Genomic DNA, 27,256 nt, shown 5'->3' with positions numbered 1-27,256 from the left:
TACATTCTAGATCTAAGTTAGGTTAAGCCAGTTATACTGTCAATGTGGTTTTTGTGTAGTAAGAGAAAATGAATCATGCAAAAGAGCTAAATACCCTAGTATTACAACATAGTTAATACTTACCTCTCCATTGTCCATGCCTCTCTGATTTCTGATGTAAGAAAAATTGCCTCTTGATGAACCTTCAGAGTCTGACATCTCCATATTGTTGAATTCCTAATCCTCCCAATGCCTCCAATCTACCAGCCCTTACATCACATTTGGACATAGGCACGCATCAGAAACCACGACAAACATCAAAAGGGCGGGAATCTGAGATTCCTGGATTTATGGGACACTTAATATTCTTCCACAAGTAATATCTCCTCAGTACAGCAGAAATCAGTAATGTGAGCAGTGGGAGAGGTGATTATTTACTATGTTCTTGACAAGAACGCCTAAATTGTGTATTTGTACTTTAGCTTTTGCTTTAAACATGGGAGTTGATTTACTAAAGAAAAACAGTAAATTAGTCTCTCTTGGTCTGTTAGCCTAACCCCATGAGCCTAAAACTTAACCATAGAGGTGTCATACTGCAAATAATTATCAAGATAATACCTTTACTATCACACTGCTACAAATATTGAAATTACATTTAAAAAAAAAAATGCTATGAAGCTTCTTACTCAGAATAAATCCATTGGAAGTGAACACAAACAATCACTCAGTAATTCTATGCTTAGTAATTTGAGGCAGTGCAAACAAGAACTCAGGTTGCTTGCTACCCAGTCATGAGAAGCTTCTCCATAGGTCAAAAGCTTGCTATTATTCCCAGGGAAACAGGGCGGGTAAGCTCTTGGTGAACCAATTTAAAGCCAAACAAATAAAATTGTCTAACCCCCACTTGGTTAACCCTCAGGTTAGCTGCGAAGATATTTCTTCCAAAAGATATAGCGAATACTTTTCTCAAATACTAGCATGCCATAGTTAACCTTAAGGGTGATTCTGAAACCCCACAACCCGCCCACAATGTTATCCACAACTACTTACATTCCCTGGCCCTTCCCTCCTCAGATAACCTCACCTTACAGAATTTTAAGGCATCTATTACTGCAGCAGAAATAGGGAAGGTTGCTAAATCATTACTGAGCAAAAAATCACCAGGGGCAGATGGCCTGTCATTGAATATTATAAAGCATTTCAGGAAATCTTAACTCCTCATCGACAAAATATCTTTCTTTCTTTTTTTTTCAAAATATCTTTTTATTGAAAATATTTTCCAACATACAATCCACAATAGTATAAAATGAGAGGTGATCATTCATGTGAGAAGAGGCATATAAACATATAATGCAAAAGTAGAGGTACCTTGAAACAGACCTTCAGAATAACTTGAGGTGTGTGGAGTGTAAAGCCTCATACACACGGTCAGACTTTGTACAAACTTTTCCGTGGACTTTTGTACAAAGGGCGTGGTCCACAAGTTTGTATTGCATACACACGGTCGGACTTTTTGACAACAAACACAAACGTAATGACGTCACAACGTACTGACGCCACTTCAAAAGAGGACGTTCAATGACTCCAGCGCCACCTTTGGTGAACTTCTGTATTGTAGTCTGATCTTTTGCATTGGTTCTGAGCATGCATGTTTGTACCTTGTACAAAAGTCCGATGCTTTTGCGTACACACTGTCGGACTTTGCTCCATCTGACTTTTGTTGCCAGAAAGTTTGTCCATTCGCACAGCCAACAAAAGTCCGATGAAAACAGAAAAAGTTTGTCCGATGGAGCGTACACACAGTCGGATGTTGCTCCAAAACAGCTAATTTGCATGTTTGTTGTCAAAAAGTCCAACCGTGTGTACGGGCCTTAACACATACAAAGGCCCTTAATGCATAGTTTTTTTTCAACATGTTAAAGTACAGTATTTGTTCAAAGATTGAAAAGTATGTACTTAAAATATTAGAACACAAAGAGATAGTAAGAAAGAATTAGAGACTCTAGCTCATTATCAGAGAGGATACATAACACTCAAGAAATTGTGAAACAATTCAACTTTTTTAACAACCTCACTAATATTTGGTGATAAGTTGGACTTCCACTTTCTAGTAACCATCAATCTGGCTTCCATTAGTATTTATATTACCATCGGCCTAAGCGTTGGTGGATATTGGTCCACATGGACGCTTAGGATGGCCAGTTCTACAATGCCTGAATTTATGATGCCTGTTGTTTTGGATATTATGTAGAATACTGCTCTCCAAAAACTCCTAAGATTAGGGCATTCCCAGAGCATATGTAACAAGGTGCCCACTTTGCTACAACCAAGCCAACATTCATTTGCGCTGTTTTGGGAGAATTTTTCAGTAACAAAAGGGGTATAATACCATCTAAGGAGTATTGTTTGAGCCATTTACCAATAATTTGTGGTTCTTACATAATAATGATTATACTTAACCGCCTTTTTCCATTGTTCCACTTAAAAGGATGTGGAGAGATTTGATTCCGACTTTTGAAGAAGTAGGGTTTTGGTGAAGTTTTTTTTTTACGTTGTAGTAAATTATAAAAAAGGCAGACCGTTCCCGTTGCTCTCTTCCTTATATACTACAGGCAAGCAGTTGATTCAGTTAGCTGCAGTATATATTGAGTACTGTATCCTGTGCAGCTAGATCTCACTGCAGACTGTTCCTGTTGTTCTCTTCCTAATATATTACAGATCGTTCCTGTTGTTTTCTTCCTAATATTCTACAGGCAGGCAGTTGATTCAGTTAGCTGCAGTATATTAAGTATTGTATCTTGTGCAGCTAGATCTCACAGTAAACCGTTCCTGTTGTTCTCTTCCTAATATACTATAGGCAGGCAGTTGATTCCGTTAGCTGCAGTATATTCAGAATCATCCCAGCTTTGTGCAGCTACATCTCACTGCAGGCCATTCCTGGTGTACCTATTCAAATACATTACAAATAAATCAAATACAGTATGTCTGGAAGGCCAACAAGGAGAGGCAGAGGCTCACAGGCCACTAAAAGAGGGCAAGCAGGCTCTGTGTTTACAGCCAACATTGCTGGACATGGACACGGTGCAGCCTCAGCACGTGACCATGGGGCACGCTTGTCCTTTTTTCGGCAGCTGGCCGTGTTGAGCCACAAAATGCAGAAGAGCTGGTAGAGTGTAAGACCAAGCCGTCCTCATCCTCCTCATCCTCTGTCACCCAGGCTAAGAGTACTTTGGCTGCCAATGTTGCTGCCAAATCAGCCTCTTCCATCAGATCAATGTCATAAGTCACTCCTTCCCTAGCCCCACCATCATGCCCTGAGGAGTCCCGCAAACTGTTTGACCACAGTGTTGGGTACATGCTGCAGGAGGATGTGCAGCATTTTGAAGGCTCCAATGATGGTACCCAGATTGAGGAAGGCAGTAACATGAGCCCATAGAGAGGGGTGCCCAAGAAGGACAACAAACTGGCAGTCATGTTCCCCCAGGTTCAGCATACAGCCAAGTTTGCTCCAGTGACAAGGAGGGAGGGGACGATGAGGTCACTGACAAAGTGGGTGCCTGATAGGAGAGAGGAGGAGGAGGATGATGAGGAGGAACATCTCCAATGAGGCAGGATGACCTCCAGGGGCCAGATTAAGGGCAGCCAACCGACTGCATCACACTGCAGAGCTCCGCATGTGCAGGGCACTGCTGACTCAGTACATTTTTCCAAAAGTTCTTTGGTGTGGGCCTTTTTTGGGACGTGTGCAGCAGATCGCACTGTTGTTGTTTGTAACATGTCTGAAGCGTATCAAGCATTGCTAGAACAGCAGCCGCTTGGGTACCACATGCTTGACCAGACATATGTTGAACTCCCATGCAGTCCATTGCAAGCGTACTTAACCACTTTCAGAACGGACCATTTTGCTGGCTTAAGACCATACCACTTTTTATGTTTCGGCTTTAACTGACAATTACGCAGTAATGCGACGTGGCTCCCAAACAAAATTTACATCCTTTTTTCCCCACAAATAGAGCTTTCTTTTGGTGGTATTTCATCTCCCCTGCGGTTATTTTTTTTTGCGCTATAAACAAAAAAGAGTGTCAATTTTGAAAAAAACACATTATTTTTTAAATTTTGCAATAATAAATATCGCCCAAAAATGTATAAAAAAAATTTTTTCCCTCATTTTCAGATGATACGTATTCTTCTACATATTTTTGGTAAAAAAAAAAAATTGCAATACGTGATTATTGATTGGTTTGCGCAAAATATATAGCGTTTACAAAATAGGGGATAGTTTTATGCCATTTTTATCAATATTTTTTTTTTAATAGTAATGGCAGCGATCAGCAATTTTTATTGTGACTGTGTCATTATGGTGGACACATCGGACATTTTTGACACATTTTTGGGACCATTGTCATTTATACAGCAATCAGTGCTATAAAGATGCACTGATTCCTGTGTAAATGACACTGGCAGTGAAGGGGTTAACCACTAGGTGGCAGTGTATGGGTTAAGTGTGTCCTAGGGGCGTGTTGCTAACTGTGGGGGGGCGTGGCTGTGTTGTACACATCACTAATCTCTGCTCCAATCACAGGGAGAAGGGATCAGTGTCACTGTTGCTAGGCAGTTTGGGGAGATGCTTGTTTACTTTAGCATGTTCCCATTCTTCCTTCCCGTGAGACGATCATGGGTATCCCCACGGTGATCGAGTTCACGGGACTGCGATCGGACTCACGGAGGTCCCGACTGGCGTGCACACGATGTCACTCCGTCAAATTTAAAGGGACGTACCTGTCCGCCCATTTGCCTGTCTGTGCCATTCTGCCGACATAAATGTGTGTGCGCCGGTCGGGAAGTGGTTAAAAAACCCACACCAGAGATCAAGGCAGACCTCTCCTTGCGCCTCATAAGCTGGGATCTCCAACCCCACTATACCTTCAGTTCTCTCAGAAACCTGCACTGAGAGGAATGAAGGTGTAGAATTAGGTGTGCCAAGTACTTGTGAGCAATCTGCTATCGCTACACCTACGTCCGATTGTAGCAGGCAAATTTCCCTACCCAAGTTGCTAAAGCAGTGAAAGAAATTTGGTCCCAGCCATCCACATGCCCAGTGGCTGAATGCCAGCTTGGCTAAATTGCTAGCACTCCAACTGCTGACTTTTCAGCTGGTAGACTCTGCCCCCTTTTGTGAATTTGTGGAATGTGCAGTACCTCAGTGGCAGGTTCCCAAATGCTACTTTTTTCACAGAAGGCAATTCCGGCTCTCTACCAGCAAGTGGAAGGCAATGTCTTGGCCTCGCTGGACAGGGCGGTCAGTGGTAAGGTGCATATTACTGCTGATTCATGGTCCAGCAGGCATGGACAGGGACGTTACCTATCTTACCTATCTATCTATCACGGCACACTGGGTGACCCTGCTGGATGCAGGACAGGCCAGTAGCTCAATTGCATACTGTGCAGCTGGTGATCCAAGACTGATTCATTTTTATGAAGGTGAGCCGATCAACTGGACAGGCACACTCTGTGATCTGTTACAAAGCCTCCAGCAGCACCGAATGTGCTTTCCAAAAGAATGCTGGATGCAGTACAGGCCAGTAACTCAATTGCATACTGTGCATGCTCTGGCCAGTGATCCATCCTCAAGACCCAGTAACCCAGAGGATTTTTGGTTGTAAAGGTCTCCAAGTCTGATCTTGCCCCTAGATATTCCTGCACCATGTAAATCAGACGCTGGCGATGGTTGCTGGAACCGATCAGACCTTAGGGCTGCGGACTAAAAAATAGTTTGAACACATCTGTCAGACGGCCACCTTCTCCACTGCTCCTTCTGTGACTGACCGAAGCCTCAGCAACATGTTGTCCATGACCAGGAAATTGTAACTTCCCAGGCTCTGGAAACGTGTTTCAGAAACCTTTCTGCAAGGCCTCCCGAAGATGTTTCATCCTCTGCTCCTTCTGCGATGGCTGGATAAGTTCTGCAACCTTACCCTTGTAACATGGATCAAGGAGAGTTGCCAGCCAGGACTGATCCCTCTCTCTGGCAGCTGGGAAGGATGATTGTTGGAGCTTGTTCTGCCACCATGCCTCCAAAATGCTACTAGTGGTGATTCTGACACACCTCTCTCCTCCACCCCCTCCTCTTCTTCTTCCTCCATGGCCTCTTCCTCTATAGATTTGTCCTTGGAACCAGCAGTGCTCCGTAGGAGTTCAAGAGGCTACGCAAGCACTCAGGGAAAAAAATGCCATGCGGTGCTTGAGCTGGTGTGCTTAGGGGACCATAGCCACACCGGGGCAGAGATTCTGTCAGCTCTGAAGGGGCAGGCTCAGAGGTGGTTGATAACATGCCAGCTTCAGGCAGGAATGGTGGTTTGCGACAATGGCACCAACCTCCTTTCTGCCCTCTGACAGGGACACTTCACCCTCATGTCCTTAATTTGGTGGTGCAGCCATTGTGCAGGTACCCAGGCTTACAGGATCTCCTGAGGCAGGCCAGGAAAGTCTGTGTGCATTTCCGCCAGTCATATAATGCCAGTGCTCAGCTGGCTGACCTAAAAAAGGAATACAACCTGCCCAAGAACCACCTAATCTGTGACATGCCCACCAGATGGAACTCAACGTTGGCCATGATACAACGGCTGCACACGCAACAGAGGGCCACCAATAAGTACCTGTGTGACTATCAAAAAATCAAAAAAATATGGCTGCGCTAAAACTTATAAAACAAAATTATAAAGTGACATAATTTTTCTAATTTACAAAAAATCCCCAAAACATGCAAAAATAGTGCCAAAGTAATAATTTCCAGGCATATAAGCAGTCCAAAGAAAAGGAAAGATGGATAGGATGCTGAATCTTAGTCCATTTTCGGTGACTCTCAAAAACCACCCTTTACACACGTAGCAGGTGCACCCAGAGTAGAAAGAGATTATCCACCACCAAATTAGAGGAGGCTTACCAGCTGTCAAGATCTCTTTTTAAGGAGATCATACGGGCTTGTAAAATGTTACGTTCCTGGTCCCCACACTGGGCTCTGTTGATAACACCAATCTATCTGCTCCCTCTTTATGGTATATCTCGTTCCACCACAATCAATTAGTACAGCAAAGAGAGAAGAAAAAAAGCTCCCATAGCATAATTCCGTAAAGATTTATTAAAATATAAAAAGTAAAGTAACAACTCACGAATTCCCAGCAGAGTGTAAGCGTATAGCATATAAAAAACGAGCCGGCCGGCTCTCTCTTGTTTGCACTGCCCGCCCTTCCGGATTAACGTGGAAATGCGGTGACATCAGCACGCCGCTCACCCTACGTCGTTTTGTCAAAAGTGACTTCTTAGTAGATTATCCAACAACATGGTCCGATCAGACATTTTCCTTTGGAATTTCCAACCTTGTGTACAGGGGCTAAGAGTTACCGTAATATGGGAAAAAAGGTGTCTCCTCCACTGATGCTTTATCACCAATCCTTGTTTCCCTAAAAACACCAAATTTTCAAAATCCAATTGTCATTGGGACAGAAAGGGAGGTGAAATCTAAATAGGGGCACAGACAGCAACACACATGTTACAGGAGTGATGATAACTCTTCCCTATGTTTTCCCAAAAACTTAAAAATTGATTTTTTGGGGGGAGCTACACTTACAAAATGTACCTGTTCCAAATTACAAACATATTCAACTTAAGAACAAACCTACAGTCCCTGTCTTTCTTGGGACTGCCTGTATACTGCTGTTCAGAGTATATAAGACCCAAAGGGCCTAGTAATGGGCTGGGGGGTTACCCATGCCCTTTTTCTCAATAATTTTCATCCATATTGCTGGGACCTGACATTACATTGCAGCCGCAAGCAGTTTTAAATGACTTTTATTCCTATAGAAATGTAATTTTGTGTAGGGACTAAACATGGGAAACATGAGCCACTTTACATGCATACTATAGACACCCCCCAGGTAGAATATTTAAAGGAATATTTCACTTTAATTTTTCACTTTAAAATCACTGCTCCTGAAAAAACAGCTGTTTTTAAAACTTTTTTTTTGCATTGATACATGTCCCCTGGGGCAGGACCCGAGTCAAGTTTTTGTTTTATTTACACTTGATTTTTTCATACATATTTGTCTAGCACTTTGTTTAGACCAGCGCTGTTTTTCGAAGGTTTTATAACCTGTGTGACTATGGCACCAGGACAGGGTCAAGGAAGCTTGGCTTTTTTTTGGCACGCCAGTGGCTCATGATCAAGGATGCATGCACTGTCCTGTCACCATTTGAGGAGGCCACAAGGATGGTGAGCAGTGACAGTGCATGCATCAGTGATACTGTCCCTCTTGTCTACCTGTTGGAGCACACGCTGCGTGGAATTAGGGACAGGGCACTTGAGGCAGAACAGAGGGAGTAAGAGGAGGACTTCCTTACCTCTCAAGGTCCCCTTTATCCAGACAGTGTTCCTGTGGGCCTGCCGATCACACAGGAAGAGGAGAAAGAGGAGGAGGAGGATTGTGTCAGCACGAAGGTGGAGCCTAGCACTCGGCATCAGCAGCAGTCTTCAAGGGATACATTCCCCAGAAACCCATGGACTTGTACCTGGCTGGCTGGATGTGGCTGCAGATCAGGTCATCTTTAGTGACTCAGAGGACTCCGGGCCGAATGCCTCAGCAAACCTACGCTGCATGGCCTCCCTGATCCTGCAAAACCTGCAAAAGGACCCTCGGATTCGTGGCATCAAGGAGAGGGATCAGTACTGGCTGGCAACTCTCCTTGATCCACGTTACAAGTGTAAGGTTGTGGAACTTATCTAGCCATCGCAGATGGAGCAGAGGATGAAACAACTTCAGGAGGCCTTGCAGAAAGGTTTGTGAAACGTTTTTCCAGAGCCTGGGAAGTTACAAATTCCTGGTCATGGACAACGTGTTGCTGAGGCTTTGGTCAGTCACAGAAGGAGCGGTGGAGAAGGTGGCCATCTGACAGATGCGTTCAAACAATTTTTTAGTCCGCAGCTAAGGTCTGATCAGTTCCAGCAACCATCGCCAGCCTCTGATTTACTTGGTGCAGGAATATCTAGGGGCAAGATCAGACTTGGAGACCTTTACAACCAAAAATCCTCTGGGTTACTGGGTCTTGAGGATGGATCACTGGCCAGAGCATGCACAGTATGCAATTGAGTTACTGGCCTGTACTGCATCCAGCATTCTTTTGGAAAAGCACATTCGGTGCTGCTGGAGGCTTTGTAACAGATCACAGAGTGTGTCTGTCCAGTTGATCGGCTCACCTTCATAAAAATGAATCAGTCTTGGATCACCAGCAACCAAATAATTTTTTTTTATGAATGTGAGATCCCTTCAAGACTGCCTATGCTGATGCTGAGTGACTATCCTGTTATGCTGAGTGACTATCCTATTCCTCCTCAATGTTCATGTTGATAGCTTGTAAGAACATTTTTTGTTTTGGGCACCACCACCAGTGGCTAATGCCCAATTTTTCTGCCCCTGTTCAACTGGGGCATGTAATTACAATTTTTGCTGTAATATTTTGCAGCGGGGCTTGTTCCTGTGCTCACCTAGAGTATCTGTGAGGGGTTGCAGTGTTGTGGCACCAGCACCAGTACCTAAAGCCCAATTTTTCTGCCCCTGTTCAACAGGGACGTGTAATTACAATTTTTGATCTAATATTTCACAGCAGGGCCCGTTCCTGCACCCACCAAGAGTAACTGTGAGGGCTTACAGTGTTGTGAATACACCACCACTAAAGGCCCAATTTTTCTGACTCTGTTCAACGGGGGCATGTAATTACAATTCTTGATATAATATTTCACAGCAAGGCCAGTTCCAGTGCCCACCAAGGGTAATGCCCTGTACACACGTTCGGACATTCTGACTACTAAATCCGCCGGATTTTTTCCGCTGGAATTTGGACCAAACTTGTCTTGCATACACACGGTCACACAAAGTTGTCAGAAAATCCGATCGTTCAGAATGTGGTGACATAGAACACATAAAACAGGACTATAAAGAGAGCAGTAGCCAATAGCTTTTGTCTCGTAATTTATTCTGAGCATGTGTGGCACTTTGTCTGTTTGAATTGTCTACACACTATCGGAATTTAAACAATCAGATTTTGTTGTCGGAAATTTTTAGATCCTGCTCTCAAACTTTGTGTGTAGGAAATTCGGATGGAAAAAGTCAGATGGAGCCCACACACGATCGGATTTTCCGACAACAAGATCCGATCGCACATTTCCAGTCAGAAAGTCTGACCGCGTGTACCAACACCTAATGCCCAAATTTCTGCAGAGTATATAGTGCAGGCCCCTACTTTCAAACATCTGACTTACATACTACTTACAAACGGAGGGAGACAACAGGAAGTGAGTGGAAATCTACCTCTAGGAAGCCCTTGTACACACGGTTGGACATTCCGACAACAAAATCCGTCTGATTTTTTCTGACGGATTTTGTCCGAAACTGGTGTTGCATACACACGGTTGGACAAAGTTGTCGGAAAATCTGATCGTTCGGAACGTGGTGACGTTCGTTCGTTGCGACAGGACTACGTTGCGGCTAGTAGCTAATAGCTTTGGTCTCGTAATTTGATCTAAGCATGCGTGGCACTTTGTCCGATCGGAATTCTCTACAAACAATCGGACAAAGTCCGATCAGATCATGTTGTCGGAAAATGCTATATCCAGCTCTAAAACTTTGTTGTTCGGACATTCCGACGGAAAAAGTCCGATGTAGCCCACACACAGTCGGATTATCCAACAACATGGTCCGATCAGACATTTTCCTTTGGAATTTCCAACCTTGTGTACAGGGGCTAAGAGTTAATATGGGAAAAAAGGTGTCTCCTCCACTGATGCTTTATCACCAATCCTTGTTTCCCTAAAAACACCAAATTTTCAAAATCCAATTGTCATTGGGACAGAAAGGGAGGTGAAATCTAAATAGGGGCACAGACAGCAACACAAATGTTACAGGAGTGATGATAACTCTTCCCTATGTTTTCCCAAAAACTTAAAAATTGATTTTTTGGGGGGAGCTACACTTACAAAATGTACCTGTTCCAAATTACAAACATATTCAACTTAAGAACAAACCTACAGTCCCTGTCTTTCTTGGGACTGCCTGTATACTGCTGTTCAGAGTATATAAGACCCAAAGGGCCTAGTAATGGGCTGGGGGGTTACCCATGCCCTTTTTCTCAATAATTTTCATCCATATTGCTGGGACCTGACATTACATTGCAGCCGCAAGCAGTTTTAAATGACTTTTATTCCTATAGAAATGTAATTTTGTGTAGGGACTAAACATGGGAAACATGAGCCACTTTACATGCATACTATAGACACCCCCCAGGTAGAATATTTAAAGGAATATTTCACTTTAATTTTTCACTTTAAAATCACTGCTCCTGAAAAAACAGCTGTTTTTAAAACTTTTTTTTTGCATTGATACATGTCCCCTGGGGCAGGACCCGAGTCCCCAAACCCTTTTGAGGATAATAACTTGCATATTAGCCTTTAAAATTTGCACTTTTGATTTCTCACGTTCGAGTCCCATAGACTTTAACGGTGTTTGAGAGTTCACGCAAACTTTCGGTCTGTTCGTATGTTCTGGATCCGAATCGGGTTGTGTTCGCCTCATCCCTACCAGACATCCTGGTTGAAAAAGGCTGCCTTACGGCACCATCTCCTTTCTTAGCTTTATTTGGGCTGAACATTGATAGATTCCCTAATCAATATTTAACCATAGTTTCATATAAAATATATTAATGGTATGACAGTTGACAGGAATATTAACAATGTTATAAATTTCAATAAATTCTTAGAAATGTCAATAAAAAAGATTGAAAATAAAAAAACAGCTCTGGTTTACAAGATCTTAAAGCTTCCTTGTCTAAAAATACACTGCCTGAGTTATCCTAATGAGAACAAAAAAATCATTAATACCTTAACAGGACACTGAGTAAGACAAAGGGGGTTATTTACTAAAGGCAAATCCACTTTGCACTACAAGTGCAAACTACAAGTGCAAAGTGAACTTGAAATTGCACTGAAAGTGCACTTGGAAGTGTAGTCGCTCTAGATCCGAGGGGGACATGCAAGGGAAATAAAAAAAACAGCATTTTAGCTTGCACATGATTGGATAATAAAAACCTAATTTCAGATCTACCCCTCAGATTTACAGCAACTGCACTTCCAAGTGCACTTTTAGTGAAATTGCAAGTGCATTTTGCACTTGTAGCTTGTACTTGTAGTGCAAAGTGGATGTGCCTTTCATAAATAACCTCCAAAGTTCTTATCTTAATGTAGAAAGAGACAGCTCACCTATTGCTTGTTTGTGATCACTGCTTATAGAAACGTGAGTGAAAATTTAGTCATATGTATACATAGTTGTCATGACTAAGGGCTTGTATAGTGCAAAATGTGTAGTAATAAACTTATGTTCCAGGTTTTTAAAGAGGCAATATACATGGTTCTTTTGTAAAGAAGTGCCGACATATTTCATTCTTTCATTCATTGCTCTTACCTTGTCTCTGAGCAGGAAAGCTTGTAGTCTCATTTTATCTTACGCCTACATCATCAGTGCAGTCAAGGTGACAGCAATTTAGCTAAGCCAATATAAAAAAAATTGACTTAACTTATTGCACATCTTTTTTTTTGTCTTGATATCTTGTATTGCGATTTTCTTTTTTTAAGTTGAATTTGATTAATTCTTTTTTTATTCAAAAATGGCATAGGACTTAACTGTATTTTCTGAAAGTTATAAAACTATTTTTCCAAACAGAGAAATGCAATGCTTTCCAGAATGAAGAAAAAGAAAAGAAAGTTATTATAAAGTTTATAGCTTTGTACAATTCAGTTTTCTTTATGTTATTGTATGTGTTATTCAATGTGACCTTTTGTAACGTTTCCTAGTATCTCACAGCTCTGGCTGCCCTGCTTTTCAAAGCAGCTAGTTTTTCTAAAGGAAAGTATAATATCACACAGCATGGCTTCCTAGAAAATCTCTTCCAATATTCTTTTGATAGGCTTATACCAATCCTGGAAGGAGCCCTTCAACGATCAATCAGCGGTTTCACAGAAATTTGCAAAGCAGCAAGCTAAATCTGCCATTTAGATTTATACAAATTCTGTGCATCATCCATCACAAATATGGGAAGAAAATACACCAAATAAATTAGCTGGTGATTCTGGTGAACACTTGTCATATTGTAGGAACGGAGCATTATATAGCATTATTATGTAGATTTAAAAGTGCCACATTGTGTAGCGTACTTTTATTCTTTGATCTATTTCTAGGACAATGGTCTTTAACCACTTCAGCCCCGTAAGATTTTACCCAACCCCCCCCCCCCCGACCACAGCACTTTCTACAATTTGGCACTGTGTCGCTTTAACTGACAATTGCACGGTCATGCAAAGCTGTACTCAAACAATATTTGCGCCCCTTTTTTTCCACGGATAGAGCTTACTTTTGACGGTATTTGATCACCTCTGTGGTTTTTATTTTTTTGCACTATAAACAAACAAAGTGACAATTTTGAAAAGAAAAACAATATTTTTTTACTTTTTGCTTTAATAAATATAAAAAAACAAACAAACACATTTCTTCATCAGTTTAGGCCAATATATATCTTTCTACATGGTAAAAAAAATCGTAATAAGCGTATATTGATTGGTTTGCACAAAATGTATAGCACCTCCAAACTATGGGAAAGATTTATGACATTTTTTACTAGTAATGGTGGTGATCTGCAATTTTTAGTGGTACTGCAACATTGCAATGGACAGATCGTTTACTTTTGACATGTTTTTGAGACCATTGACATTTATACAGTGATCATTGCTATAAATATGCACTGATTACTGTGTAAATGTCACTGGTAGGGAAGAGGTTAAGACTAGGGGGCAATCAAGAGGTTAAATGTGTGTTCCCTCTGTGTGTTCTAACTGTATGGGGATAGGACTGACTGAAGGAGGAGACATATCATTGTTCCTACTTAGTAGGAACAAACAATATGTTCCCTCTCCCCTGTAGCTAACAAGGATATCACCTAAACCTGCACGATATCCCTGTATTTGCATGTGCCAATGTTATACGGCACATGCGCACTTAAACCAACTGAAGCAATGGTGCTATATGTTGTTGATTCAGTTGTACTGTGCCGTTCCCGCGTGCATGTACGGATCACAGTGCTGTAGCATCAATATCCAAAAGTCAGTCCGGGGACAACATGTCGGCGGTCGGAGGGGGAGACGTGGACTGATGCAGGGGCTGATACATAAGTGATACATAATTAGCTAGTATGCTATGCATACTAGCTAATTATGCCTTTCTCTTGCAGGGTTTTTTTTTTTTTTTTTTATGGGATTTCGTGCAGAGGTGTAATTTTGCCACAGTAAAAGTATGTGAGACAGTCGGGAACTGGTTAATATATATGTTTTCTGTATGTTTATCAATTGCTGTATTCAATATGAGACAAATTTTCACTGTCCAGATAATAAATACATATATATTTTTATTATTGACTAATTTTCTGGCCACATTGAACATGCCTCATTGCTGCTTACTCGAGTATAAGCCAAGATTTTCAGCCTCTTTTTTTAGGCTGAAAGTGCCCCCCTCGGCTTATACTCGAGTCACCGCCATCTGCCTACCCGATCAGCGTGTCGTGCAGACAGACGGCGGCCATTCCGCTATTCAAAAGCTGCGCCTCCCTGTCTGTGATAGGCGGAACACTCAATTTCCCAGCAGTCAGTGGTCCGCCTATCATGGACATCCGCTCATCCTCATTCTACGGACGAGGATGAGAGGATGTCCGTGATAGGCGGAACACTGACTGCTGGGAAATTGAGTGTTCCGCCTATCACAGACGGAGGTGCGGCTTTTGAACAGTGGAATGGCCGCAGTCTGTCAGACGAGGAGGAGAGGTGCGGCTTTTGAATCCTGGCATGGCCGCCGTATGTTTTTTATACATGCAGATCAGTGCAAAATGGCACACAGAGGCTGCAGAAGGACACAGAGGCTGCAGAAGGACAAAGAGGCTGCAGATTGGCACACGGAGGCATGCACAAGACACAGGTAGGCTGCAATGGACACAGGGATGGTCACAGGGATGGTCACAGGGATGGACACAGGGATGGACACAGGGGTGGACACAGTGATGGACACAGTGATGGACACAGTGATGGACACAGGGATGGACACAGGGATGGACACAGGGATGGACACAGTGATGGACACAGGGAGGTATACAGCTGCAGATGGGCATTGTTGACCCTCTTTTCCACTCTTTTAAGCTGTAACAGTAGCTGCTGCATGTCTCACCCTCAGCTTATACACGAGTCAATAAGTTTTCCCAGTTTTTTTGTGGTAAATTAGGGGCCTCGGCTTATATTCGAGTCGACCTATACTCGAGTATATACGGTATTTAGATTTAAAAGTGAATTTGATTTTTGATACTCAAGGATAAGTGCAGGATGTTAAGCTCCCAATCTGGAATCCAAAGTTAGATTAATAGAAGGCATACCATAATAAGAAATTCTTAGTGAGAAAAAGAAAAATGTACTGTTTTATAATAAATGATCACGGTGTAATAATAAAAAAATAAAAAAAAAACAGACTGGAGCACCCTAGGATAAAATGAAGAAATGTGGTGAGCATAGTCTGCCATGGCAATCAATGTGTGTAGCCACATTGCACTGAACAGTGGGTGCATTCTAAAGGGCCATGGGTAAATATAACAGTATGTTTGCGGAGCAGAAAAGCAGAAAGTCACACATCAGCGATGTCAGATGACTGCCCTTCTCTAAAGATTCACACCATACTCATCACGCTTCATCACAGATATATAATAGGAGCAGTGAGAAAAAAAAACAATGCAACTTATTATATTAGTATATTATTAGGAATATATTATATTATTGGATATTAAACCCAAAAGCAAACATTTGTTATATTGTAGCTCACCAATTCTTAGATGTGAAGGCTTCTTTCCTTTACTTTCACCTGGTGATCTTGTCAGTAAGTCTGTTGTTTTTCATTGTAACAAGCTGTTCTTCAGATGTAGCAGTTAAAAGGTTTAGACAAGTCATTTACAACTGACAGGAGTACTTATAATGATAAGCTTGTATGTATTTATTTAAAACCTTTATTCCAAGGAAAAAAGCTGTTTGATGTAACTGCTTAAAAGTTGTGAACTTAAAGTGATTGTAAAGTTTTTTTTTTGTTTGTTTGTGTTTTTAAATAACAAACATGTTATACTTACCTCCGCTGTGCAAGGATTTTGCAGAATGGCCTCGATCCTGGCTCCACCTCTGCATTGATCTCCCCCACTGAGAGCTGCATTTTATTGGGGCACCCAGGCGGGCACACACACGAGTCCTGCGGCTAGGTCCAATGACACAGACAGCAGGACTTGGCCCCACTCCCCAGTTCCTGTGTCACTGGATTTGATTGACAACATTGGAAGCCAATGGTTCCTGCTGCTATCAATCTATCCAATGAAGACAGCTGCAGGACTCGTTCTCATCGCTGGGATGATCGGGCTCAGGTAAGAAAAAGGGGGGATCTGGGGGGCAGCTGCACTACATAAGGTTTTTCACCTTAATGCATAAAATGTATTAATGTGAAAAACCTTGAGACTTTCCTTTAAAGTGGTTGTATAGTCATATTGGGGACTTTTACCTTCAGGAAAGCCTATAATAAGGGTTACCTGTAGGTAAAAAAAAAATCTCCTAAACCGTACAGGTTTAGGAGATTTTTTTTTTACCTACAGGTATTTATTCCCCTCGCAATGCGCCGCTGACTGCAGCGGCGCATGCGCACAGGGGATTCCCGGCTGGAAGCCCGGCAGATGCCAGTCCCTGCTGGAGAGAAATCTCCCGCGCAGGAGTGACGATATCGCGGCTCTGCCCGCTCACAGCGCCGGACCTGCGATACCCAGAAGAAACGCAGAGGGAACATATCAGCTTCCTCGGCGTGGATCGGGACAGATGTCTGGGCCTCATTCTAAGGTAAGTATTTCATAATGAGCTAGTATGTGGTGCATACTAGCTCATTATGCCTTTTGCTTTGAGGGTGAGAAAAAAATAAAAAAATTCAGCAGGTATACAACCGCTTTAAGTGTGTCAATTTGTTAATGTATTTAAATCTGCTAATGCATCTAACACCATTCCCCCAGATTGACAAGGCTGCTGTCCAGAGGTGTCTGTGTGCTCCTTCATCTAGAGTGTAATCACTCTAAAACAGGAGGTGTGTTACTGGCCAGATTACCAGGTGTAAACAAAGGGGAAAAAAGCCTAGAAATTAATACTAAGGCAGCCACCACATACAATGATTGGTAAGCAGAAATATATTACATTTTTAGTTTTAGTGTTAGTTTTAATACCACTTTAGCAATAAAGGGATATTTACTATATAGACATAAAGGCACAAAAAAATGACAACAAACTTTTTGCAAGAAATACACTTTGTTGACAAGGATCCCCCTACGTTCTTTCATGGGGCAGTTAGTTAATCCTTTACCTCTTAAATACAGAGGTGTGGCCATTTTTGTCATTTTTTCATCTTAAAAGGATTATTGTTAGGATGGGAAGTTACCCTTGCTTCAGTGGATTCACACTGTTTTTTTTTGCAATAAAACAGTCTTTGATTTTCTTACATTAAAAGTAACTTTTTTTTTGTTTTGCTTTTTACTTTCAATATGTTTTTATTTATAATTCAAGGTGAGACAGTAAGAAAATATCACAAATAATACGGTCAATGAACAGGTAAAATCTGGACAATATGACCCTCGTCCCATACAGCAACCGGGTCAATCAACAGTAAAACATGAAAGTGTAAAACCATAAGTCAAATATGTTAAACGGAATCAATATAATGGTAGACTACGCATTACAGAGTAGCCCAAAAAAGTATGGTGTTCCACCAGTCAAATTTACAGACATATCCCACCCTCTATCAGACCCAATTGGATCTTGCTCAGAGAATCTGTGATATCCATATTTTCAAAAATAATAGCAGAACATAAAACGGAGCAAAGCAGTGGGAAGAAAAGACAAAGAAAGAAAGAAAATAGGGAGGGGGGGGAGAACGCTCCTACACCCCTCTTCCACTAGGAACGACCGCACAGAGTGGTGCCTGACCTTTTTTTTTTTGCAGAGTATATAAAAATATCTTGTTAAACAATAGATATAGAGAAGAAAGAAAGAGAGAAGAAAAGAAAAGAAAAAGAAAGAAGAAAAGAAAGATAGAGGGAGGGTCAACCAGCGGCAAGTCACAGTGGGGAAATATATTTGATCCATGGATCCCAAATTACATTAAATTTCTTGGAATTATTACGAAGGGTCCAGGTGAGTCTATCATTAACCATAATCCAGTTAAGCTTAAGTTTTACAGAATCAAGAGGAACCATCGACTGCTTCCAATATCTAGCTATAGTTATCCTAGCAGCTAGGATTATATATGTGATCAGCTTAAAAGATTTCTTAGGAACCCCATCAGGGAGCTTCTGAAAAAGCGCTACCTCCGGGGCTCTACGAATATTAACCCCAGTAACCGTGTATATAAGGTTAAATATACGAATCCAGAATCTGACTATGATCGGGCACTGCCACCAAATGTGGAACATTGAACCCAGCTGACCACACCGTCTAAAGCACATGGGGGATGTAGACGGATGCATCTTAGCTATCCTGGTTGGCACTAGATACCATCGTAATAGAGTTTTGTAGTTTGCCTCAATCAGTGCAGTATTAACAGATATTTTAGATAAAGCATAGGCTATATCTTGCCAATCAGACAGATCAAAGGTAAGATTCAAGTCCCGTTCCCAATGGATCATATAGGGAAGTTTAGTAAGTGGGTCCGTAATGGTAGCATAAATGGTAGATATACGCCCCCGTATTTGGTCCTGTGACTGGCAAGATAATTCAAAATCCGTAAGAGTAAACGGTCTATCTATCTTACAAAGTTTAGAACGTATAAATGACACAATCTGATTATACCGAAACAGCTCACTAGGGGGTATCTGCATCGTCTCTACAAAGTACTGCAAGGAATGAGGTCGGCCTCCAGTTAAATAATCACCTATCCGTAGGAGGCCCTTGTTGAGCCACCACTGGAATACCTGTGGGGTCAAGCCAGGTGGAAACTCTGGGTTACAAAACACCGGAGCCAAGGGAGTATGTGAAGACACCAATGGTTTACGATGGCGTACTCTGTCCCAAACCTCAAGGGAGTGGGACAGGGTAGGGCATAAGATAGGAGGGCGAAGGCGACTTGGTAGCCACATCAGGGAGCCAATAGCAAGAGGGTGGCACGAAAGGGCTTCAATAGATACCCAAAGGGGCTGAGGCCCCCTGGTCGTGGTATATGAAAGCTGTGTTATCTGAGCCGCCTGATAATAAGCTTGTAAATTAGGGAGGCCAAGCCCACCGCGCAATTTTGAGGTATATAGCGTTGATTTATTCATGCGGGGTTTCCCATTACCCCAAACAAAACGGAGAACATCTCCTTGTAACTGTTGTAATTCCCTCCTCGGGACTGCAATGGGTAGGGTCCTAAAATAATAAAGTAGTCTGGGGAGAAACGTCATTTTGATGGAATTGATCCTACCAAACCAAGATAAAGAATAATCCACCCAACATCGAAGATCCTCACGTAAACGGCGAAAAAGTGGGGGATAATTGGCTTTGTATAAAGTGCCAATCGAGGATGTCAATTGAATACCTAAATAGGGAATAGAAGTTGAGGTCCATTGGAAATGAAAATCGCGTCGCAACTGTTGTTCTATTAAGGGGGGCAGAGAAACATTAAGGGCCATCGTTTTTTGAGTGTTTAAAGTAAGACCGGAAAGTTGGGAAAATCGACGAAATAGGGATAATAAGTTAGGTAGAGTGATTGTAGGGTTGGTAATATACATAAGAACATCGTCGGCAAACAAAGAACATTTATGTTCCTGCTGTCCACAACATATTCCATAAATTCGGGGATGAGAACGAATCGCTACCACTAAAGGCTCTATTGCTAACGCAAAAAGTAATGGGGAAAGCGGGCAGCCCTGCCTCGTGCCACGGCCAATGAGAAAAGAGGATGATCTATAACCCCGGATAGCAACCTGGGCCGACGGTTTGCTATAAAGTTTTTGTAATAAGGAAATAAAAACAGGACCAAAACCAAATGCCCCAAGAGTAGTAAATAAATAGTCCCAATTAAGGCTATCAAAGGCCTTATGAAGGTCCAATGAGAGCAATAGCAATTCCCGAGATCCAGGAGCGTCCCATTGGGAGCGAACCGCAGAAATCAAAGCTATGGATTGGCGAATTTGGTCTAAGGTTTGGCGTTGATGTATAAAACCTGATTGGTCTTTATGTATATATTGTGGTAAAAAGGCACCCAATCGTAGTGCTAATAATTTCGTAAGGATTTTGAGATCACAATTAATCAATGATATAGGGCGATAATTAAGAATATCAGTAGTATCTTTGTTTGGTTTAGGTATAACACTAATGTAAGCTCTATTTTCATCTAAAGGTACTTCGCCACCGTCTCGCAAGGAATTAAAATAGAGAGCCATATGAGGGACCAGGTATTCAGCAAATTTTTTATAATAGCTATTAGGGAGTCCATCAGGACCAGGCGATTTATGCAGAGATAATAATTTAATGGTATGGTGTAACTCTTCACAAGTGATAGGTTGGTCCATAATTTCTCTATGAGGTTCCGTAAGAGACGGTAGCGATAAGGTGTTTAAGAAATTGTTGATAGAGACAGACGCATTATCGTGAGTTGGGGCATAAAGTGTAGTATAAAAATTCTGAAATTCGTTAAGGACACTCTGGGGATTTTGAGAAAGATTACCACCTGAAAGTCTAATTTTAGGGAGAGCCGTATGCGTGTGTTTAGGGGTAAGTTTGTGCGCCAGCAATGAACCTGGACGATCACGCCATGTAAAGAACCTATGATTGGTCCAGCGAAGACATTTTTCGGCCTTCGTAGTAAGGCAGATATTGAGTTCAGTACGGGCCTGTTCAAGTTTAAGCAATAAGTCTGGATGAGGGAGTCGTTTATGTTGGGCAGCTAGGGTTTCATATTCCTTAGTTTTGGTCAGGATCAAGGTATTATTAGCCTTATTAAGTCTGGACGTCAACTGAATCAGAGAGCCCCGAATGGAGGCTTTATGAGCCGCCCAATTAATAGCAGGGTTGGTATCCTCTGCTTTGTTAACCGCAAAATATGCCTTTAGGTGGGTTATAATCTCTGTACAGTGAGATTCATTACCAAGGATAGACTCATTCAGCCTCCAGTGGGGCTTCGCCAATTTAAACGTTAGATTCGAAAACAATAACACTACTGGGTCATGATCTGACCAAGGTGTAGATACAATTTTAGCTGTAGTCAGTTTAGGCAACAGTCCCGAGGCAAGAAGCACATGGTCAATACGTGAATAGCGGTTGTGGGCCCTAGAGAAATGAGAATAGTCGCGGGCGGTAGGGTTGGCTTCCCTCCAAGCATCAACTAGATCATAGCGATGTAATAACTGAGCAAACCTTCGGCTACATTTGGGAGGGGATCGAAGACAAGATAAGTGTGATTTATCCAGACTATGATCTAATGCTAAATTAGAATCTCCGGCTAGGATCACATCACCCTCAAATTCCGACTCTAAGGACTGGAGCAAGGCTTTAAAAAATGCTACCTGATTCGTGTTGGGGGCATAATAAACCAGAATTGTCACCAAGTTGCTCCCCAAATGACCTTTAACCAATAGAAACCTCCCCTCTGGATCCCGCAGTACTTTAGTCTCTGTAAATGAAAGCCGCCGTGACAAACAGAGTGCCACTCCTCGTTTTTTCTCTGTGGCATTAGCAAAGTAACACACAGGGTAATCTCTATGGATGTAGCGGGGGGTAAAAGAAGAGGGAAAATGGGTTTCCTGAAGAGCTACAATATCTACATGCAGAGATTTATAATAATTAAATATCTGGATTCGTTTAGATGGGGAGCCCAATCCCTGAACATTATGAGATAGCAGTCGAATGGTTCCAGTCGAGTCAGTTAACCGGGACATGGCAAAAAGCATAAATGTGCATGATAGACAGACTCACCCAACGATGGCAACACATGGACCTCTTTGATGAACCAGAATGCCGCTGGCTGACCCTCAAGGAGAAAAAGAAAAAAAGAATTAGTAGTGAAGCCTGGAAGGAAAGCAGAGAGAGAGAGAAGAAGAGAAAAAAAAAAACGATACACAGGTGCAACAACACCCAGCATCAAGGGAAATAAAAAACCTTAAGCAACAAAAAAGCAAACAAAATATAATAACGTAGACCAGAATCCAAGTCTGGAAGTGTGGGAGTCTCCACCAAAGAAAATCCATGGGGAGAGTCCTATCAACAGGGAGAGCACATAGCCACCTCCCGGCACAATATGAAACAGCAAATGTTATGCCCATAGATCCATACCCGAAAACTCTAAATAATATAAGAAAAAAGGTATACAATAATCTGATCAGGTGACAAAAAAATGATGTAAACGGCAGCTAATGTCCTATATAAGGACCACAGAGAAGCTAACGTACAAAAAAAAACATCCCCAGACCCCAGGAAGAAGGGAAAAAACAACAAAAAACAAAAATCTACAACTCTTTATATTATCCTCTTCCCCCCAGAGTCCGGTGTACCAGTAGGGTCAAAAAATCAGAAAAAAAATAAAAAAAAAATAGAGTCCTTCAGGTAACTTGACGCGATGGTGCGGATTTCTTCGAAGTCGGGGAAGACCAAAGCGGCAAGAGCGGGGGGGGGGGATCAGTAGCTGTGGGCGGACCAGAAGAAACTGGGGCCTGGGAAATGAATCCCAATTTCAGTAAGATTTTTTCTCCATCAGCGAATGTAGAAAAGGCATAGGATCGATTGTCATAAGTAAATTGCAAGCGGAAAGGATAGTTCCAGCGATAGCGAATATTGCGCTGAATCAACGGGGATAACAGCGGTTTAAATGCCCTCCTCTTTTGAATGGTAGCTTGCGATATATCCGCGAAAATTTGAATACGATGACCTTCAACCTCTAAATCAGGGCGATCCCTGGCATACCGCATGATGGCTTCTTTAATCCCAAAGAAGTGAGGTTTCACAATCACATCACGGGGTGGTCCGTCAGGCTTCAGGGGAACCAAGGCTCTATGAATGCGATCAATTTCCATATGAATATCATCAATCTCTGGGACCGCTAGATGCATCAAAGAAGACGTAAAGGAGGTGATATCTTTAACCGATTCCGGTAAACCGCGAATACGGAAATTATAACGTCTGGCACGGTTTTCCAAGTCGTCAATTCTATTATAGGCTTCCTCTAAACGATCATGGAGGTCGGTAATCATGTCAGAATTCTGCGACACTCTATGGACAGTCTCATCAACTTTAGATTCAATACTATCCAACCGACAGCCCAAATTCTGGAAATCCTGCCTCAGATCAGAGGTTAATTTGGATGTAGCTTTCTCTAGCTCTTTCCTCAGCATGTCCGCAAAACGAGCAAGCAAAACAGTATCAGGGGAATATGGCAATGGTGCAGGCAAAGGATCAGAAGACCCCTCCGGACTCTCAGGATCCATATCATGGCTGCTGGCCTGGCTAAGAAAGATATCTGATAAGTCCTTTTCCAGGGCAGAGGAATCCTGAGAGGCAGGGCTCGGGGATGGAGCAGAGGCCTGAGAGAGAGATCTAGCAGGGCTGGATGTAGGACAGGGGTGATCCATCCGCTCACCTGAAGGTGGAGAAGCTGTGAGGGAGCCTTCTTCAAAAGATTTGCAGTCAGGGAAACGTCTCCTGTCCCGCTGCAGTTGTGGTGGTTGCTCCGGTCCGGGCCCTGTGTATTTGCCGGCCGCCATCTTGGATTTGCGGCCGGATCCACGAGGCTGCTGAAAATTGCCTCCGTGCGCCTTCCCCGACGACCTAGTAGGCATGGGGAGCGATCCGCGAGTGCTGTGCCCGCTGTCCCGTAGGTATATGGGGACAAGCGGGGCCGGTGGGCAGCGTATGGTAACGAAATGTGCCGGGAGAGTGCGGAGCAGCCTAGCCTTGCATCCGCTCCGGCCGCCCGCGCATGCGCACTCCTTGTTTTGCTTTTTAATACTTTCTTTGATGTGTCAGATCACTATCATTCTTCACATGTAATAATTGGGGGCAACTTCAATATGATTGCTCAGCCTTCTGTGGATAGAAGTAGGTTTACATCCAGTTCTAAATCCTTTTCCAAGTCATTACTTAGGTGCTTACACATGAAACAGCTGATAGACATGTGGATAACTTGCAATATTGGGGCTAAAGAGTATACCTTTTGTTCTCACCCGCCTAATTCTTATGTCAGATTAAATTATTTATTTTGTACACCTATTATACTGTCTAATATTTCCTCGGCCAAAAATTGTTCATGTCCATGGTCAGATCATCTCATCACATCTTTTTCAACCTCATTTGTTGGACTGTTTAGTACCCCTTAAGCCGCGTACACAGGGGCGGATTGTATGGCCTACTTAGTCCGTCATACAATCCGACGGACAGTCCGTCCTACTTTCGAATGAACGGACTTGACCACACACGGATGCACAAACAGTCCGTCGAAAGCTGGCGCGATGACGTGTACAGCACGTACGACGGGACTAGAAATAGGAAGTCGAATACACAGCAATGCAACCTTTCGCCGTGTAAATCCTTTCTGAGCATGCGCCATTCTTAGTCCGTCGAACTAGCCTACTGACGAGCGGATTGTCCACTGAAACCAAAGTATGACGGACAGTATTTCGAAAAATCCGAAATACTTAGTACGCCAGACTGCACGCTGAAAAAGTCCGCTGAAGCCCACACACGAGCGGACTTTTCGCTGAAATGTGTTTCGATGGACTAAGTAGGCCATACAGTCCGCCCGTGTGTACGCGGCTTTACTCTTGGAGGCTTAATGACTCACTTTTTTTCTGACCCGGGCCGCTAGTAGTACATTATCTAACGATTTCTGAATATTTCAACCTTGACACTCTGGACACTCTTATAACTATGACCTGGACAGCACACAAAGCGTTTTTAAGAGGCAAATTCATAAGTATTGCTGCCGCCCATAACAAGGAAAGGCAACAACAAATTCTCTCTTCATCCAACTTCACATTCTCCTGAAGTTGTCCGGCTGATTGATCAAAAATGACCAAAGGTAGATTATTTATTATCCTCTATGGTAGAAAAGGCATTCCTTTGGTCGAGGACTAGATTCTTGTGTCATAGCAATACCTTTATTAACTGCGTAATGCTTTGGGACAACTCACTATACATCCTAAAGAAAATTTAGACACCTTTGTGAAATATTATTCAGACCTTCTTTCAGCTCCCTCTTCTTCTATCCCTCCTGAGGCCTTGTCTTGGTTTGCAGGTATCACTATTTCGACTCTCACCTCAGTCCAACTCATGAAAATGAATGCTCCGATCACAGAATCATAAGTATTAGCCACCATTAAATACATATGAAAAAGCCTCAGCCCTGGGCCCTGATGGCATCTCCTTTAGCTAAAGTTTGCTCCAGTACTCTCTCCATTTTTAGTTTGCTTATTTAATGTGTTGAAAGACCATTCTTTTTTTCAGATGAAATGTGATTTACTAATATATCTTTTATATCCAAACCTAAGAACCTCCACCCATCTCCATAATTATTAACCACTTGCTTACTGGGCACTTAAACCCCCCTCAGTCCCAGACCAATTTTCAGCTTTCAGCGCTGATGCACTTTGAGTGACAATTGCGCGGCCATACAACACTGTACCCAAATGAATTTTTTATCATTTTTTTCCCACAAATAGAGCTTTCTTTTGGTGGTATTTAGTTACAGCTCGGAGTTTTATTTTTTGCTAAACAAACAAAAAAAGATGCAAAAAAAAAAAAAAAAAATCATGTTTTAATAGTTTGTTATAAAATTTTGCAAACGGGTCATTTTTCTCCTTCATTGAAGTGCGCTGATTAGGCGGCACTGATAGGCTGCATTGGTGGGCACTGATGGGCTGCATTGGTGGGCACTGATGGGCTGCATTGGTGGGCACTGATAGGCTGCACTGGTGGGCACTGATAGGCATAGTTAAGGCGGCACTAATAGGCACAGATAAGGCGGCACCGATGGGCACAGATAAGGCGGCACTGATGGGCAAAGATGGGCACAGATAAGATGGCACGGATGGGTGGCACGGATAAGTGGCACGGATGGGTGGCACGGATGGGCACTGATAGGTACCACAGATAGATGGGACTGATGGGCACTGATAGGTGGCACTGATAGGTGGCTCTGATAGGTGGCACTGCTGGGCACTGATGGGCGGCACTGCTGGGCACTGATGGGCGGCACTGCTGGGCACTGATGGGCGGCACTGGGGTGCAGCACCTGAGGCAGATTTTGGGTGGCACTGTGGGTGGCACTGCTGGGTGGCACTGTGGGTGGCACTGTGGGCACTGCTGGGTGGCACTGTGGGCACTGCTGGGTGGCACTGTGGGCACTGCTGGGTGGCACTGTGGGCACTATGGGCACTGCTGGGTGGCACTGACAGGGGGGCACTTACTTTATTTCAGGATGGCACTGCGGGTGGCAGGTGGGCACTGGCAGGGGGCAGGTGTCCTTTTAAATTGCTGGCCGTGATCGGGACTGATGTCCCGAACACGGCCGCCGGCGATCGGCTTTTTTTTTTTCTCCTCGCGCTGTCAGCGCGAGGAGGAATACTAGCCGATTACCGGCTCCGTTTTATCACATGATCAGCTGTCATTGGCTGACAGCTGATCACGTGATAAGGGGTCGGGATCGACCCCTTACACGGATCGGTGATCAGGCGAGTCTCACGGACTCGCCGATCACAGAGCGCGCCGCGCGCGCCCCTCAGGGGGCGCGCAGGCCGCTCGTAACCGGGACTACGTCAATAGACGTAGTCCCGAAAATGTGGGTCCGCGCTATTGCCGTCATTTTGCAATAGCGCGGATCCCAAGTGGTTAAAGTAGAACTTCAGTAATTTTTTCAACATTCCATCTATTAAATATTCTGCCCTTGTTGTTTTAACTTTGGTAACAGTTTAGTAAAACATTTTTTTTTCTGCCAGTAAATTCCTTATACTGGCCACTTCCTGTTTCTTGTCTGGTAAAAAGCCTAGGCTTATGACATCATGCATAGCTCTCACTCTCACTCTCGTGAGAGTTTGCCAGGAAGGGGGGGGGGGCATACAAGGGCCAATGAGAGCTGCAGAGCTGGGGGTGGGCCTCTGTGTAAATCCAAGAAGT

Source organism: Lithobates pipiens, unplaced genomic scaffold, assembly GCF_037356315.1.
Source record: "Lithobates pipiens isolate NorthernLeopardFrog02 unplaced genomic scaffold, aLitPip1_a1.2 Scaffold_16, whole genome shotgun sequence".
Lineage (NCBI taxonomy): Eukaryota > Metazoa > Chordata > Amphibia > Anura > Ranidae > Lithobates > Lithobates pipiens.
The sequence above is the reverse complement of the archived record's forward strand: the minus strand, read 5'-3'. Positions refer to the sequence as shown.